Here is a 14,475-nt window from a genome sequence, read left to right as displayed (position 1 = left end):
GTGGTTCTGGGATTTTTGCTCACCGTTCTTGTGATCATTTTGACCCCACGGGGTGAGATCTTGCGTGGAGCCCCAGATCGAGGGAGATTATCAGTGGTCTTGTATGTCTTCCATTTCCTAATAATTGCTCCCACAGTTGATTTCTTCAAACCAAGCTGCTTACCTATTGCAGATTCAGTCTTCCCAGCCTGGTGCAGGTCTACAATTTTGTTTCTGGTGTCCTTTGACAGCTCTTTGGTCTTGGCCATGGTGAAGTTTAGAGTGTGACTGTTTGAGGTTGTGGACAGGTGTCTTTTATACTGATAACAAGTTCAAACAGGTGCCATTAATACAGGTAACAAGTGGGGGACAGAGGAGCCTCTTAAAGAAGAAGTTACAGGCCTGTGAGAGCCAGAAATCTTGCTTGTTTGTAGGTGACCAAATACTTATTTTCCACCATAGTTTGCAAATAAATTCATAAAAAATCCTACAATGTGATTTTCTGGATTTACAGGCCTCTCTCATCTTTTTAAGTGGGAGAACTTGCACAATTGGTGGCTGACTAAATACTTTTTTGCCCCACTGTATAGTATATTATAGAATTCATCCATGATGTCATAATGATAGTATAACCAGGTTTCTAGGATGTATAGTATATTCTAGAATTCAACCATGAGGTCATCATGATAGTTTTACCAGGTTTCTAGTCTATAAAGTATATTCTATAACTGCCAGTGTAGATTTCCTGTGGGGGTCAAATTGTTAGAGCTGTTCATAAGTCATTATATAATATTCAGCCAAATTTATTCATACCATTTTACATTAAAGGCGAAACAAAGCTAGATTCAATAACATTCATTCATTGTTTAATTCCATGAATTGGTTTGAAACATTTGTTTTAAAACCTTCTCAAAGTTGGTGCCTTGACTGTTTTGTAAAAAACGGTTTATCAAAAAACACTAATTTAATTTGTTTAAAGTTTAACCTTTATTTAACTAGGCAAGTCAGTTAAGAACAAATTCTTATTTACAATAATGGCCTACCCCGGCTAAACCTGGACGAAGCTGGGCCAATTATGCGACGCCCTATGGGACTCCCAATCACTACCGGTTGTGATACAGCCTGGAATCGAACCAGGGTGTCTGTAGTTACGCCTCAAGCACTGATATGTAATGCCTTAGACCGTTGCACCACTCGGGAGCCCAACTTTGACTAACATTGGCTGGCATGTAATGTGTTCCCCTTCTAGTGAATTAAGCTTACTCGTGTTCCCCCAGTGTTAGAATTGTCCAGTATCTATACTGTTTCCTTAGAAGTAGTAAGCAAAATCAATATAGGGTTAACCATTAGACATACGGAAGCAAAACCCATGTGATTGTGCAAAGCTGGATCAACAAAGTCCTGGTCATTCTGGGTCTTGTGAAGGCCTTTGGACAGGAACATTGGCTAATCATTTGTAAGCACCATTGGCTTGGACTTGTGAAGGCCATTGGACAGGAACATTAGTTAATCAGTTATAGGCACCTGCAATAGGAGTGTGCATGTCTGGTTATTATTGTGTCATTGCAATGGTCACGCAACCAATAGAATCTATGCCTTAATGTCTGAGCCAATCAGAGAATGGAAACTAAGCAAAAAGATAAGGGTGGCCAAGGTTAAAGGATATTAATCATTTACATAAAGGGGGGTGATTGTTATGTAAGCGGGACAGTTTTTTTGTATTCTGAAATGTTCTCTAACTAAGTCACATTTAGTGTCTCCTTATGTTGTGCTGGGAAAACAGTTTATGGGCACAGACATCCTAAATCATTTCAGAGTTTGCTAAATCCAATGGTTCTAACTGAGAGTCACCTTGACTTTAACACCCAAATCGATACTGTCATTATCGCGGTTCTTCAATAATTACACATTATACTGTAACTATTTAGTTAGTCACATGTTCAACTATCATCAGCTGATCCAGGAAATAATTTTCTGAATGACAGTCAAATGACAAACATCATGACATGCAACAACAACCAAAGAGCTTCTTCATTCATTACTCTGGTAAATACAGTTATGCCGTGCTCCACGATGGATCCAACATCCCTAACAAATTGATGTTTATTGTGTGTTATTTTCTGCTTGATTTACAGTAGAGATACTTAGCTCATAATGTGTAGAGAACTGTTCCTTGATGGATAGGCTATTGTACAACACACAGAGCTATTTTCCTTTATTCAGGACATTTAGAATGACAACACATTACAGAGTAGCCCAGTGGGATTATTCACACAATTATCTGGTGATCAGGTTATGAAATGTCCTGACAAAGACATTGTAGTTTCCTTGTTTCACCTGAAATATTAAATTATACATAGTCCTAGGTCTATGTTGTTGTTGGGTGAAGTGGGTTGGTAGGTAGCCTAGGTTAGAGCGTTGGGCCAGTGATCGAATCCCCGAGCTGACAAGGTAGAAATATGTCGTTCTGCCCCTGAACAAGGCGGTTAACCCACCGTTCCTAGGCCGTCATTGTAAATAAGAATTTGTTCTTAACTGAATTGCCTAGTTAAATAAAGGTTCAATTAAAAATTAAATAAAACGTTTAAGTACTACAGTAGGTCTATGTTGTTGTTAGGTGAAGTTATGGGTCCTACAGTAGGTCTCTGTTATTGTTAGGCAAAGTTATCAAATCAAATTTATTCAGATCAAATTTATTTGTCACATACACATGGTTAGCAGATGTTAATGTAGCAAAATGCTTGTGCTTTTAGTTCTGACAATGCAGTAATAACCAACAAGTGTAAAGGGATAAAGAATATGTACGTAAAGATATATGAGTGAGTGATGGTACAGAACGGCATAGGCAAGATGCAGTAGATGGTATCGAGTACAGTATATAAATATGAGATGAGTAATGTAGGGTATGTAAACATTATATTAAATAGCATTGTTTAAAGTGGCTAGTGATATATTTTACATAAATTTCCATCAATTCCCATTATTAAAGTGGCTAGAGTTGAGTCAGTGTGTTGGCAGCAGCCACTCAATGTTAGTGGTGGCTGTTTAATAGTCTGATGGCCTTGAGATAGACACTGTCTTTCAGTCTCTCGGTCACTGCTTTGATGCACCTGTACTGACCTTGCCTTCTAGATGATAGCGGGGTGAACAGGCAGTGGCTCGGGTGGTTGTTGTCCTTGATGATCTTTATGGCCTTCCTGTGACATCGGGTGGTGTAGTTGTCCTGGAGGGCAGGTAGTTTCCCCCCGGTGATGCGTTGTGCAGACCTCACTACCCTCTGGAGAGCCTTACGGTTGTGGGCGGAGCAGGCGGTGATGCAGCCCGACAGGATGCTCTCGATAGTGATCTGTAAAAGTTTTTGGTGACAAGCCAAATTTCTTCAGCCTCCTGAGGTTGAAGAGGCGCTGCTGCGCCTTCTTCACGATGCTGTCTGTGTTGGGGGACCATTTCAGTTTGTCTGTGATGTCTACGCCGAGGAACTTAAAACGTTCCACCTTCTCCACTACTGTCCCATCGATGTGGATAGTGGGCTGCTCCCTCTGCTATTTCCTGAACTCCACGATCATCTCCTTTGTTTTGTTGACATTGAATGAGAGGTTATTTTCCTGACACGACACTCCGAGGGCCCTCACCTCCTCCCTGTAGGCCGTCTCGTCGTTGTTGGTAATCAAGCTACCATTGTAGTGTCGTCTGCAAATTTGATGATTTGGGGTTGGGGGCGTGCATGGCCACACAGTCATGGGTGTACAGTAGAGGGCTGAGAACGCACCCTTGTGGGGCCCCAGTGTTGAGGATCAGCGGGGTGGAGATGTTGTTTCCTACCCTCACCACCTGGGAGCGGCCCGTCAGTAAGTTCTGTACCCAGTTGCACAGGGCGGGGTCGAGACCCAGGGTCTCAAGCTTAATTACGAGTTTGGAGGGTACTATGGTGTTAAATGCCGAGCTGTAGTCGATGAACAGCATTCTCACATAGGTATTCCTCTTGTCCAGATGGGTTAGGGCAGTGCGATTGCGTTGTCTGTGGACCTATTGGGGCAGTAAGCAAATTGGAGTGGGTCTAGGGTGTCAGGTAGGGTGGAGGTGATATGGTCCTTGACTAGTCTCTCAAAGCACTTCATGATGACTGAAGTGAGTGCTACGGGGCGGTAGTCATTTAGCTCAGTTACCTTACCTTTCTTGGGAACAGGAACAATGGTGGCCCTCTTGAAGCATGAGGGAACAGCAGACTGGGATAAGGATGGATTCAATATGTCCGTAACCACACCAGCCAGCTGGTCTGCGCATGTTCTGAGGACGCGGGAGGGGATGCCATCTGGGCCGGCAGCCTTGCGAGCGTTAACACGTTTAAATGTTTTACTTACGTTGGCTGTAGTGATGGGGAGCCCACAGGTTTTGGTAGCGGGCTGTGTCGGTGGCACTGTATTGTCCTCAAAGCGAGCAAAGACGTTGTTTAGTTTGTCTGGGAACAAGACATCGTGGTCCGCGACGGGGCTGGTTTTCTTTTTGTAGTCCATGATTGACTGTAGACCCTGTCACATACCTCTCATGTCTGAGCCGTAAATTGCAACTCTACTTTGTTTCTATACTGACGCTTAGCTTGTTTGATTGCCTTGCGGAGGGAATAGCTACACTGTTTGTATTCGGTCATGTTTCCTGTCTCCTTGCCCTGATTAAAAGCAGTGGTTTGCGCTTTGAGTTTTGCGCGAATGCTGCCATCACTTCACGGTTTCTGGTTGGGGAAGGTTTTAATAGTTGCTGTGGGTACAACATCACCGATGCACTTGCTAATAAACTCGCTCACCGAATCAGCGTATTCATCAATGTTATTGTCCAACGTAATGCGGAACATATCCCAGTCCACGTGATCGAAGCAATCTCGAAGCGTGGAGTCCGATTGATCGGATCAGCGTTGAACAGACCTGAACTTTTCCTGTTTTAGTTTCTGTCTACAGGCTGGGAGCAACATAATGGAGTTGTGGTCAGATTTGCCGAAAGCGGGGGCTTTGTATGCGTCGCGGAAGTTAGAATAACAATGATCCAGGGTTTTGCCAGCCCTGGTCGCGCATTTGATATGCTGATAAAATTTAGGGAGCCTTGTTTTCAGATTAGCCTTGTTAATATCCCCAGCTTCAATAAATGCAGCCTCAGGATATGTGGTTTCCAGTTTAAATAGAGTCCAATGAAGTTCTTTCAGGGCCATCGATGTGTCTGCTTGGGGGGGATATACACGACTGTGATTATGATCGAAGAGAATTCTCTTGGTAGATAATGCGGTCGGCATTATTTGTAAGGAATTCTAGGTCAGGTGAACAAAAGGTCTTGTATTTTGTTATGATGACACCACGTCTCGTTAATCATAAGGCATACACCCCCGCCCTTCTTCTTACCAGAGAGATGTTTGTTTCTGTCGGCGCGAAGAAACCAGGTGGCTGTACCGACTCTGATAACGTATCCCGAGTGAGCCATGTTTCCGTGAAACAAAGAACGAAGTCTGATGTCTCTCTGGAAGGCAACCCTTGCTTGGATTTCGTCCACCTTGTTGTCAAGAGACTGGACGTTGGCAAGTAGTATACTCTGGAGCGGTGCGCGATGTGCCCGACTACGGCGCCTGACCAGAAGACCGCTCCGTCTGCCCCTTCTGCGGCACCATTGTTTTGGGTCGTTCTTTTGTTTTGGGTCGCCGGCTTTAATAACTTGTTTCTTATTTCTAACACTAATGTGAAAACAAGACAAAATATGACTTGTTGCTAACTTGACTGTCTTAATTGTCAAATAATTTAACAGGCGTCTATTGTTGTAGAACTTCATGGGTATGCTCTGGGCATCACCTTTTACCTCTAATAAACAGTGGATTTCTACTGTTGTGGGCCTTTAACCATCTGTCTGACTTTGCCATTCACACAGGAGAGAGGTGGGACGATCGTGGATCCTCTGTGGACAACATCATGATGCTGATGAGGCAGAGAAAAGTCTCTCCAGATCAGAACTCCGCAAGAAACACCAGCAGAGACCCACAGGGAAGAAATCTCACTGCTGCTCTGTCTGTGGGAAGAGATTCAACTCTTCAGGAGACCTTAAAATACATCAAAGAATTCACACTGGAGAGAAACCTTATGGCTGTGATGAATGTGGGAAGAGTTTTATCCAGCTACAAACCCTGAAATCACACCAGAGAATACACACGGGAGAGAAACCTTTTGGCTGTGATCAATGTGTGAAGAGTTTTTATACATCTAGCCAGCTGACTTCACACCAGAGAACACACACAGGAGAGAAATCTTATAGAGAGAAATTTAGCCAGCTGACTTCAGAGAACACCCACAGGAGAGAAATCTTATAGCTGTGATCAATATAGCTGTGATCAATGTGGGAAGAGTTTTTATACATCTAGCCAGCTGACTTCACACCAGAGAACACCCACAGGAGAGAAATCTTATAGCTGTGATCAATGTGTGAAGAGTTTTACTCAGTCATTCAGCCTGATATAACACCAGAGAACACACACAGGAGAGAAATCTTATAGCTGTGGTGAATGTGGGAAGAGTTTTAGTCACCCAACCACCCTAATATCACACAGGAGAACTCACACAGGAGAGAAACCTTATAGCTGTGGTCAATATGGGAAGAGTTTTGTTTCATCTGGCCCTCTGACTATACACCAGAGAACACACACAGGAGAGAAATCTTATAGCTGTGATCAATGTGGGAAGAGTTTTTATACATCTAGCCAGCTGACTTCACACCAGAGAACACCCACAGAAGAGAAATCGTTTAGCTGTGATCAATGTGAGAAGAGTTTCACTCAGTCATTCAGCCTGATATAACACCAGAGAACACACACAGGAGAGAAATCTTATAGCTGTGGTGAATGTGGGAAGAGTTTTAGTCACCCAACCACCCTAATATCACACAGGAGAACTCACACAGGAGAGAAACCTTATAGCTGCGGTCAATATGGGAAGAGTTTTGTTTCATCTGGCCCTCTGACTATACACCAGAGAACACACACAGGAGAGAAATCTTACAGCTGTGATGAATGTGACAAAAGATACTCTGATAAAAGATCTCTGATCAAACATCAGAAAATACATACATGAAGGAGTTGTTTTATATCAATTAATTAATGTCACAATGTAGAATGTTTTAACATTGTAGTAGGAGTATTTTAATGATGTCACAATGTAGAATGTTTTAACATTGTAGTAGGAGTATTTTAATGATGTCACAATTTACCCCATTTGGTGGATATTCAACAATTATTTACTTAACAAAAAGTAAGATATTTCTGTGTTGCTAATTCTGAGTTTTATGGTGTCCACTCTAGCTTCCTGCAGCTAGTCTGGGTGTTGAGGACATGGATTTCACTAGAGATGGCTTGAAGCTGACAATTGATTGATGTCTCGTAATTAAAAACCAAATGGCCACATTCCGTTCTACAATTAGTGGTGCAGGTGAGACATATGTCTCCGGTCTGTTTGAGCCTGCATTCCATAGACGAGATATGGTGTTTATGTTTGGCTGGGATAGAGAGGAGAAGAACAAAGGCCTCCATGGTCCTTATACATCCTGGCATCTGGGAAATTAGGCCAGGGTCCGGGGTTCATATAACGCCAGGTGCATAAAGACAGCCCAGATTGGCATAATGGTTCCCCCCAATCCATATGTTAATATGGGAGGGGTGGAACCAAGCATTCTGGGTGTTAGCTATATAAACTGTGCATTGTCTGTAAAGGGTAGGCTCTCAGCCTAACAATCAGTTAAGACTGTTGGGCTGACGGTTTCGTTATTGCAATAATTAATGAATATTAAATAAATATGATTGTTTGAAGAAATGACCAAGTCTCTCGAAGTACTGAATTTCCACGACACGACCCACTTCAATAAAAATGCAACACTCGAATGTAGCTAGCTGTTTTATACAAATTGTCCTCTAACCAGTGATATACACATTATTCCCAGATTCCGTGTGTTTTTTTAGCTGTTAATTTTAACAGGACGTGCAACCTCATCTCCCCTCTCTCATGCAATTGATTTCAACATGATATCGATGAGTGATGACAAATAAGTGTTGCGTTCCTTTGTTTAGCGATCCCTAAATTTAAATGCATCACTCCAAAATGTAGCTGACTGTCTTCTGCAGGTTGTCCTCTAACCTGTGAGGTAAACATATAAGTTCACTTTTAGTTGAAAGTGAAAACCACTTACTTTCAACGTACTTGAAGCTTATACACATGGATGCAGTATAATACATTTGTCCATAATCTATTTGATTAATCATTTTTAATATCACTCCAGTATTTATTTACAAGATTCAAGTGCTAATTGTCTTTATTTCACATTTGCTTTTGATATTTCATATTTACATTTCATGTAACATTTAGTAATCTAAATGATTTATGCAACCAGCTGACAATTTTTGGGTACAATTATATTGACATTGTTGCCCTGCTTTTAGAATATTCAGGTTCATTTTCAGATGTGCCAACCCAAATGTACTAGAGCATGACATTGGGGACTGGGCCCAGATCCAACAACATGCCTAATGAGTGAACCCTGAAAAGAGAGAGAAGCTCTGCAGTGAGGTGGAAAATTACTTCGGAAATTCCAGGACTTTCCTCTTTAAATCACACGTCCTTGGTAAGGACAACTTGGTTGCTGATTGTCTCAGGGGTGGGCATTCAACAAGTTTTGCGCTTAGCCAGTGCGTTGCCATGGATCACAATTTATTTTGACTGAACGTTTTTCTGTTTTGGAGATTCGTTTTGGGTTCATTACAAGAGGGCTAGGGTTCAAGAAGCAGGTGAGTTTTAGGAAGATGAGAGTTCTAGAAGCTTGTGGGGGAATTTTTTTCTTCTTGTTTTTAATTGTTGACAGCCAGTAGACGCCATGTTTATATTGGTGAAGGTGAATCGTTGTAGTTGATTATAATGTGTAATTGAAGTTGTCTGTTGGTGGTAAGCATTTAAAGCATTTAAAGGTTTAAAATGTGAGTGAAGACACTTGCCAGTTGTGCATGCTCTGGGTACACGCCCTGGTAATCCATCTGTCCCCGCAGCGTTGTGAATTTTGACCTGTTTAAAGGTCTTGCTCACATCGGCTACGGAGAGTGTGATCACACAGTCGTCCGGAACAGCTGGTGCTCTCAATCATGCTTCAGAGTTGCTTGCCTCAAAGCATAAAAGGCATGTATCTCGTCTGGCAGCTTGTCTCCTCATTTTCTTCAGGTGAATGATGGGGATTTGGGCCTGGTCTCCTGAAAGCAGTATATATTTTGCGTCAGACTCGTTAAAGAACAAATATTTGTCAAGTTCGAGGTGACTAATCGCTGTTCTGATGTCCAGAAGCTCTACCCTGCTAACGGGTTCCCACTAGATAACACAATCACACGCTGCATGAAAGCATGCGGTGTGGCTAACGTTAACCAGCTTGAGCTAGATACCAAGCTAGCATACAAACTCGGTAGCACAGAGTACATACTCCACATGACGTTGAGAAATAGTGCATTGTGGGTAGTTGAGAAGATATCCAGAAATATGTAATAAAGCAAAAACATAACTGTTTGTACTTATAGGTAACTAAATCGTGACTACAACTCAGTTACTAAGTCTTTAACCACACAGTATTGTTACACTGTTGAGTAAAAACTCACGCTTCCTACCCTTTAACGTATTGTCTGAAAATAAAATATACATTTTACTCAACTGTGTCCAGTAAGCAGATGGACTAGATGCCGCTTAGGCCGCCCATTGTGACTCCATCAAGAATTCAGCAGAGCAAGTTTGAATGAAGGTCTGGCTATTAAATGGGTACATAGTTCAAAAGTAATATCCTCTAAAAACACTCTGGTGACAAACTTTGCTGCCCTGTTTCCAATTGCCCACATGGCTGGGAGAACCTATTCAAGTAAGTAAGAAAATAGATTTTGAAAATGTAAAAAAAAAGCGATGTATTATTAGTTAACTAGCTACAGTCCCTGCTAACTCAAATGAGCTGCTAAATGAGCTATCTAGCCAACTTCAAATACTGTATAGATAGCTGTCACGCCCTGACCTTAGTATTCTTAGTTTTCTTTATTGTTTTGGTTAGGTCAGGGTGTGACATGGGTGATGTATGTGTTTTTGTACTGTCTAGGGGTTTTGTAGGTTTATAGGGTTGTTTACTATCTAGGTGTTTATCTATGTCTATGGTTGCCTAGATTGGTTCTCAATTAGAGGCAGCTGTTTTATCGTTGTCTCTGATTGGGAACCATATTTAGGCAGCCATCTTCTTTGTGGGTTATTACCTATGTCTAGTTGCCTGTGTCTGCACTAGTTTTATATTGCTTCACTTTCGGTTTGTTGTTTTTGTATAGTTTGTTAAGTGTTCTTTGTCTTAATTAAAAAGTATGTATTCTAATCACACTGTGCTTTGGTCTCCTTTTTACGACGAGCGTGACAGAATAACCCACCATAAAAGGACCAAGCAGCATGATAAGGAGGAATAGCGCTTTGTGGAATCGAGGACTAGGGATGAAATACTGGACGGTAAAACATCCTGGACCTGGGAGGAGGTAATGGCAGGGGACAAGACCCTGCCATGGAAGCAGGTGGAGAGAGCACAGGAGGAACGGCGACGGTATATGGGTACAAGGCTAGCACGGAAGCCTGAGAGGCAGCCCCAATAATTTTTTGGTGGAGGGTCACACGAGGAGTTTGGCTAAGTCAGGTAGGAGACCTGAGCCAACTCCTCGTGCTTACCGTGGCGGGCGTCGTACTGGTCAGGAACCGTGTTATGCGGTGGAGCGCACGGTGTCCACAGTACGCGTGCTTAGCCCGGTGCGCTACATCCCAGCTCCCTGCATCTGCCGGGCTAGGGTGAGGATCCAGCCAGGGCAGATGGTGCCAGCCCTGCTCTCCAGACAGCCAGTGTGTCTCCTCGGGCCAGGATATCCTGCGCCAGTGCGTCCTGTGCCCGCACGTGCCAGGCTAGAGTCACCATCCAGCCAGGACGGGTTGTGCAGGCCATTAGCTCGAGACCTCCAGTGCGTCTTCACGGTCAGGTCTATCCAGTACCACCAGTGCCAACACCACGCACCAGACCTCCAATACGCCTCCACAGCCCAGTACATCCTGTTCCTCCTCCCCGCACTCGCCCTGAGGTGCGAGTCCCCAGCCCGGTACCACCAGTGTCGGCACCAGGCCTATAGTGCGCCTCGGCAGTCCAGTACGCCCTGTTCTTCCTCCCCGCACTCGCCCTGAGGTGCGTGTCCTTGGCCCAGTACCGGCACCACGCACCAGGCCTACAGTGCGCCTCGCCAGTCCAGAGCGTCCGGCTACAGTACCCAATCCAGAGCGTCTGGCTACAGGAGCCAGTCCAGAGCGTCCGGCTACAGTACCCAGTCCAGAGCGTCTGGCTACAGTCTACAGACCGGAACCTCCCACGACGGGTCGCAGTCCGGAACCTACCACGACGGGTCGCAGTCCGGAACCTACCAGTCCTGATCCGCCAGGGTCTCCCTCCAGTCCGGATCCGCCAGGGTCTCCCTCCAGTCCGGATCCGCCAGGGTCTCCCTCCAATCCAGAAGCGCCACTCACTCCAGACTCGACCATCAGTCCAGTGGCATCCTCTAGTCCGTGGTCGGCGGTGAGGGTTCCCGCTCCAGAGACATTAAGTGAGGGTGAAGTGGAGCGGTCCCGAGCCAGATCCGCCACCTCGGAGTCATGCCCACCCACACCCTCACATATAGGTTTAGGTGTGCGGCCGGGACGCGCCCTGACCTTAGTATTCTTTGTTTTCTTTATTGTTTTGGTTAGGTCAGGGTGTGACATGGGTGATGTATGTGTTTTTTTACTGTCTAGGAGTTTTGTCGGTTTATGGGGTTGTGTACTATCTAGGTGTTTATGTATGTCTATGGTTGCCTAGATTGGTTCTCAATTAGAGGCAGCTATTTATCGTTGTCTCTGATTGGGAACCATATTTAGGCAGCCATCTTTTTTGGGTATTTGGTGGGTTATTATTTATGTCTAGTTGCCTGTGTCTGCACTAGTTTTATATAGCTTCACGTTTGGTTTGTTGTTTTTCTATAGTTTAAGTGTTCATCGTCTTCATTAAAAAGTGTGTATTCTAATCACGCTGCGCTTTGGTCTCCTCTTTACGACGAGCGTGACAGATGGCTATCTAAGTGAATTAAATTTCACCAGCTACCTAACTTCATTTTAGCTAGCTATCCATTTATCGCTGTAAAAAACTAACTCCAAATGCATTTGTAGGTAGCTAGCTAACAGCGATGGAGGAGGGTGAAAGGATAGGAGCACCAACTGTCAGTGAGGAGGCTATTCTGGATAGGGCAGGTACTTTTGTGTTGTTCCTGTCCCTAGAAGTAAGGATGGAGATAATAGTAACATAATATTCAGTTTGGTGTAATTTGACTATAATGAAGTCTGTTTCCTGTGAGGTTCTCTCCCCTTCTCCCTACATCCTCTAGGTTATATCAGCTGTTTAGGTCAACCCATCCTGCATCTGAACTGGCTACATAGAGGGCACAGCATGATCAGATGTGAGAGGTCACTTGGTCAGGTCAACAGGAAGTATTATTAAAGAGATGCTTTACATTGAAATACAGATAGAGATGCAGTAGTCCCAGAGTTAATGATCCAAGGTCAGTTTTGCATTTCACCTCCTGATTGATGACTAACAATGTTAGAATAAAAAATAAAAACACAAGGCTTGAACATGCTATCTCTCTCCATCTGTCTCTCGTCTGGAGGTATGTTTTGATGTGAGAGGATGCTAACCCCAAGTCCCATCATCGCCACCTCACCTGTTTTTAAGATAACCTTTGGGCCGACTAGAGACACTATGTAATTGTGATGAACTGAGAGAATATTTAGCTACCTTCCCTGCTCCTATGCACATTTATTTGCCAAGGTAGAGTACATTATCAGTGAATATATTAAATGTACAGGTTACAATGTGGGACTCTCATGCATGGTAATAACTACATGTATATACAACTTGCATCCTTGGCACAACATGATATTATATTCTACTCAATCCATAGGCTTCATAAATGTCATTCAGGCTGTTTTGAAGTTGATACAACTGGCTATGATAGCTGAGGTTCATAGCTCGGTTCTGAACTAATATGTACACCAAACGTTTGGGTCCATACACAGATCGGCTAGATAGCTAGCTACACATCCATGGGCATACAGGGATTTTAATCATCCACTGCACAATAAGCAATAACATAGTATTGGGACTTTTTCTGAACATATGTGGCAATTATTTATTTCAGAAGGAGCCAGCAAAACTAGTGCTCTCTGTGCTCTAGGTCATTGGACACCATTAGATGTGGTTATTCCTGTTGAGTGCCATGGTCTGTTGCTACGGTCCAACATGCATGAAACTGTTTATGTGAGACTACAGGTTCCATGTCCTAATATGAAGGCAACATGATGACGGTGGCTAAATGCCAGAGGTGATGAGCCAATAAGAGGAGTTACTGTGAGTGTGACGTAAGAATGACAAATGCATAAAACGTGAGCGCTGGAAGGCAGTTGTCCGGCTCGGCTTTTATTATGAAGTAATAAAAAGTCAATTTGAACTCACAATGCTCCGGTATTTGTCATTTGTGAATGAACTCTATGATTTAAAAAATGCATAATCGTTTGTCTCTACATTAACTAAGATGCGATGGAACGGTTGACGAAAAATGAAACCACAGAAAAATATATTGACTGAGCGTTACCCACTCGTCAGAATATGACGATGTGCGACTTTAAGGCAATGCTGCTTGTGTGACGTATAATCTAGTGGACGGAACGCTTCTTTCATCAGCAGCAACAGTTAGTCAGACACTTCCATAGCTTGCTAGACAAAATAGGCGAACCAATAAAGCTCTTTAGACGCGTTCGTGTGTATTAGTGTAGAGAAATGCTATTTCTTATACAGGTGACCAAACTATTGTTAGTTAGTTATCCGGTTTAATTTCATATTTACGGTGTTGTTGTTATTATTCAGCTAGCGGGCTGGTTAAGTTAACATTAGCCTAGCTAGCTAATATCCCCGACCATGCGGTCACTAAGCTACACTCCACCTACCAAAGAAGAGGTGGGTATCACAGTAAAACAAGAAGTAGACGGTGAGGCCGTTACTGTGAAAGAAGAAAAAGACGCGTTCAGAGTGAAAGAGGAGGAGGATGGAGTTTATGTATTGAAAGAGGAAGAGGGGGAGATGACTTTTACATCGAAAAAGGAGGAGGAGAAAACTGGATATCTGGGCCCGGTTTCCCAAACACATCTTAAGGTGTCCGATGGTTCTAACGGTGAATTTAGTTATAAGATGATTTTGAGAAACCGTTCCCTGATTAACACGAGTAAGTACTGTCTTAACAGAGGCACAAACTCTGCAGTTGTTGAACTGATGTTTGGTGTTAAAGCGAAAATGTGCAATTGCTACATCCATATTGTGACTTTAATTATTTATTTATAGCCATTGATTCTTGAAGAATATAAC

At 43.3% G+C, this 14,475-nt stretch overlaps 1 pseudogene; it reads left to right on the top strand.

Moving 5' to 3' along the window:
• Positions 1–6,467: 6,467 nt before the first annotated feature.
• On the top strand, positions 6,468–7,814 carry LOC112244765 (annotated as a pseudogene).
• The last annotated feature ends 6,661 nt before the right edge of the window (positions 7,815–14,475 follow it).

The sequence above is a fragment of the Oncorhynchus tshawytscha genome, linkage group LG18 (assembly GCF_018296145.1).
Source record: "Oncorhynchus tshawytscha isolate Ot180627B linkage group LG18, Otsh_v2.0, whole genome shotgun sequence".
NCBI classification, from domain to species: Eukaryota; Metazoa; Chordata; class Actinopteri; order Salmoniformes; family Salmonidae; genus Oncorhynchus; species Oncorhynchus tshawytscha.
The sequence above is the reverse complement of the archived record's forward strand: the minus strand, read 5'-3'. Positions and strand labels throughout refer to the sequence as shown.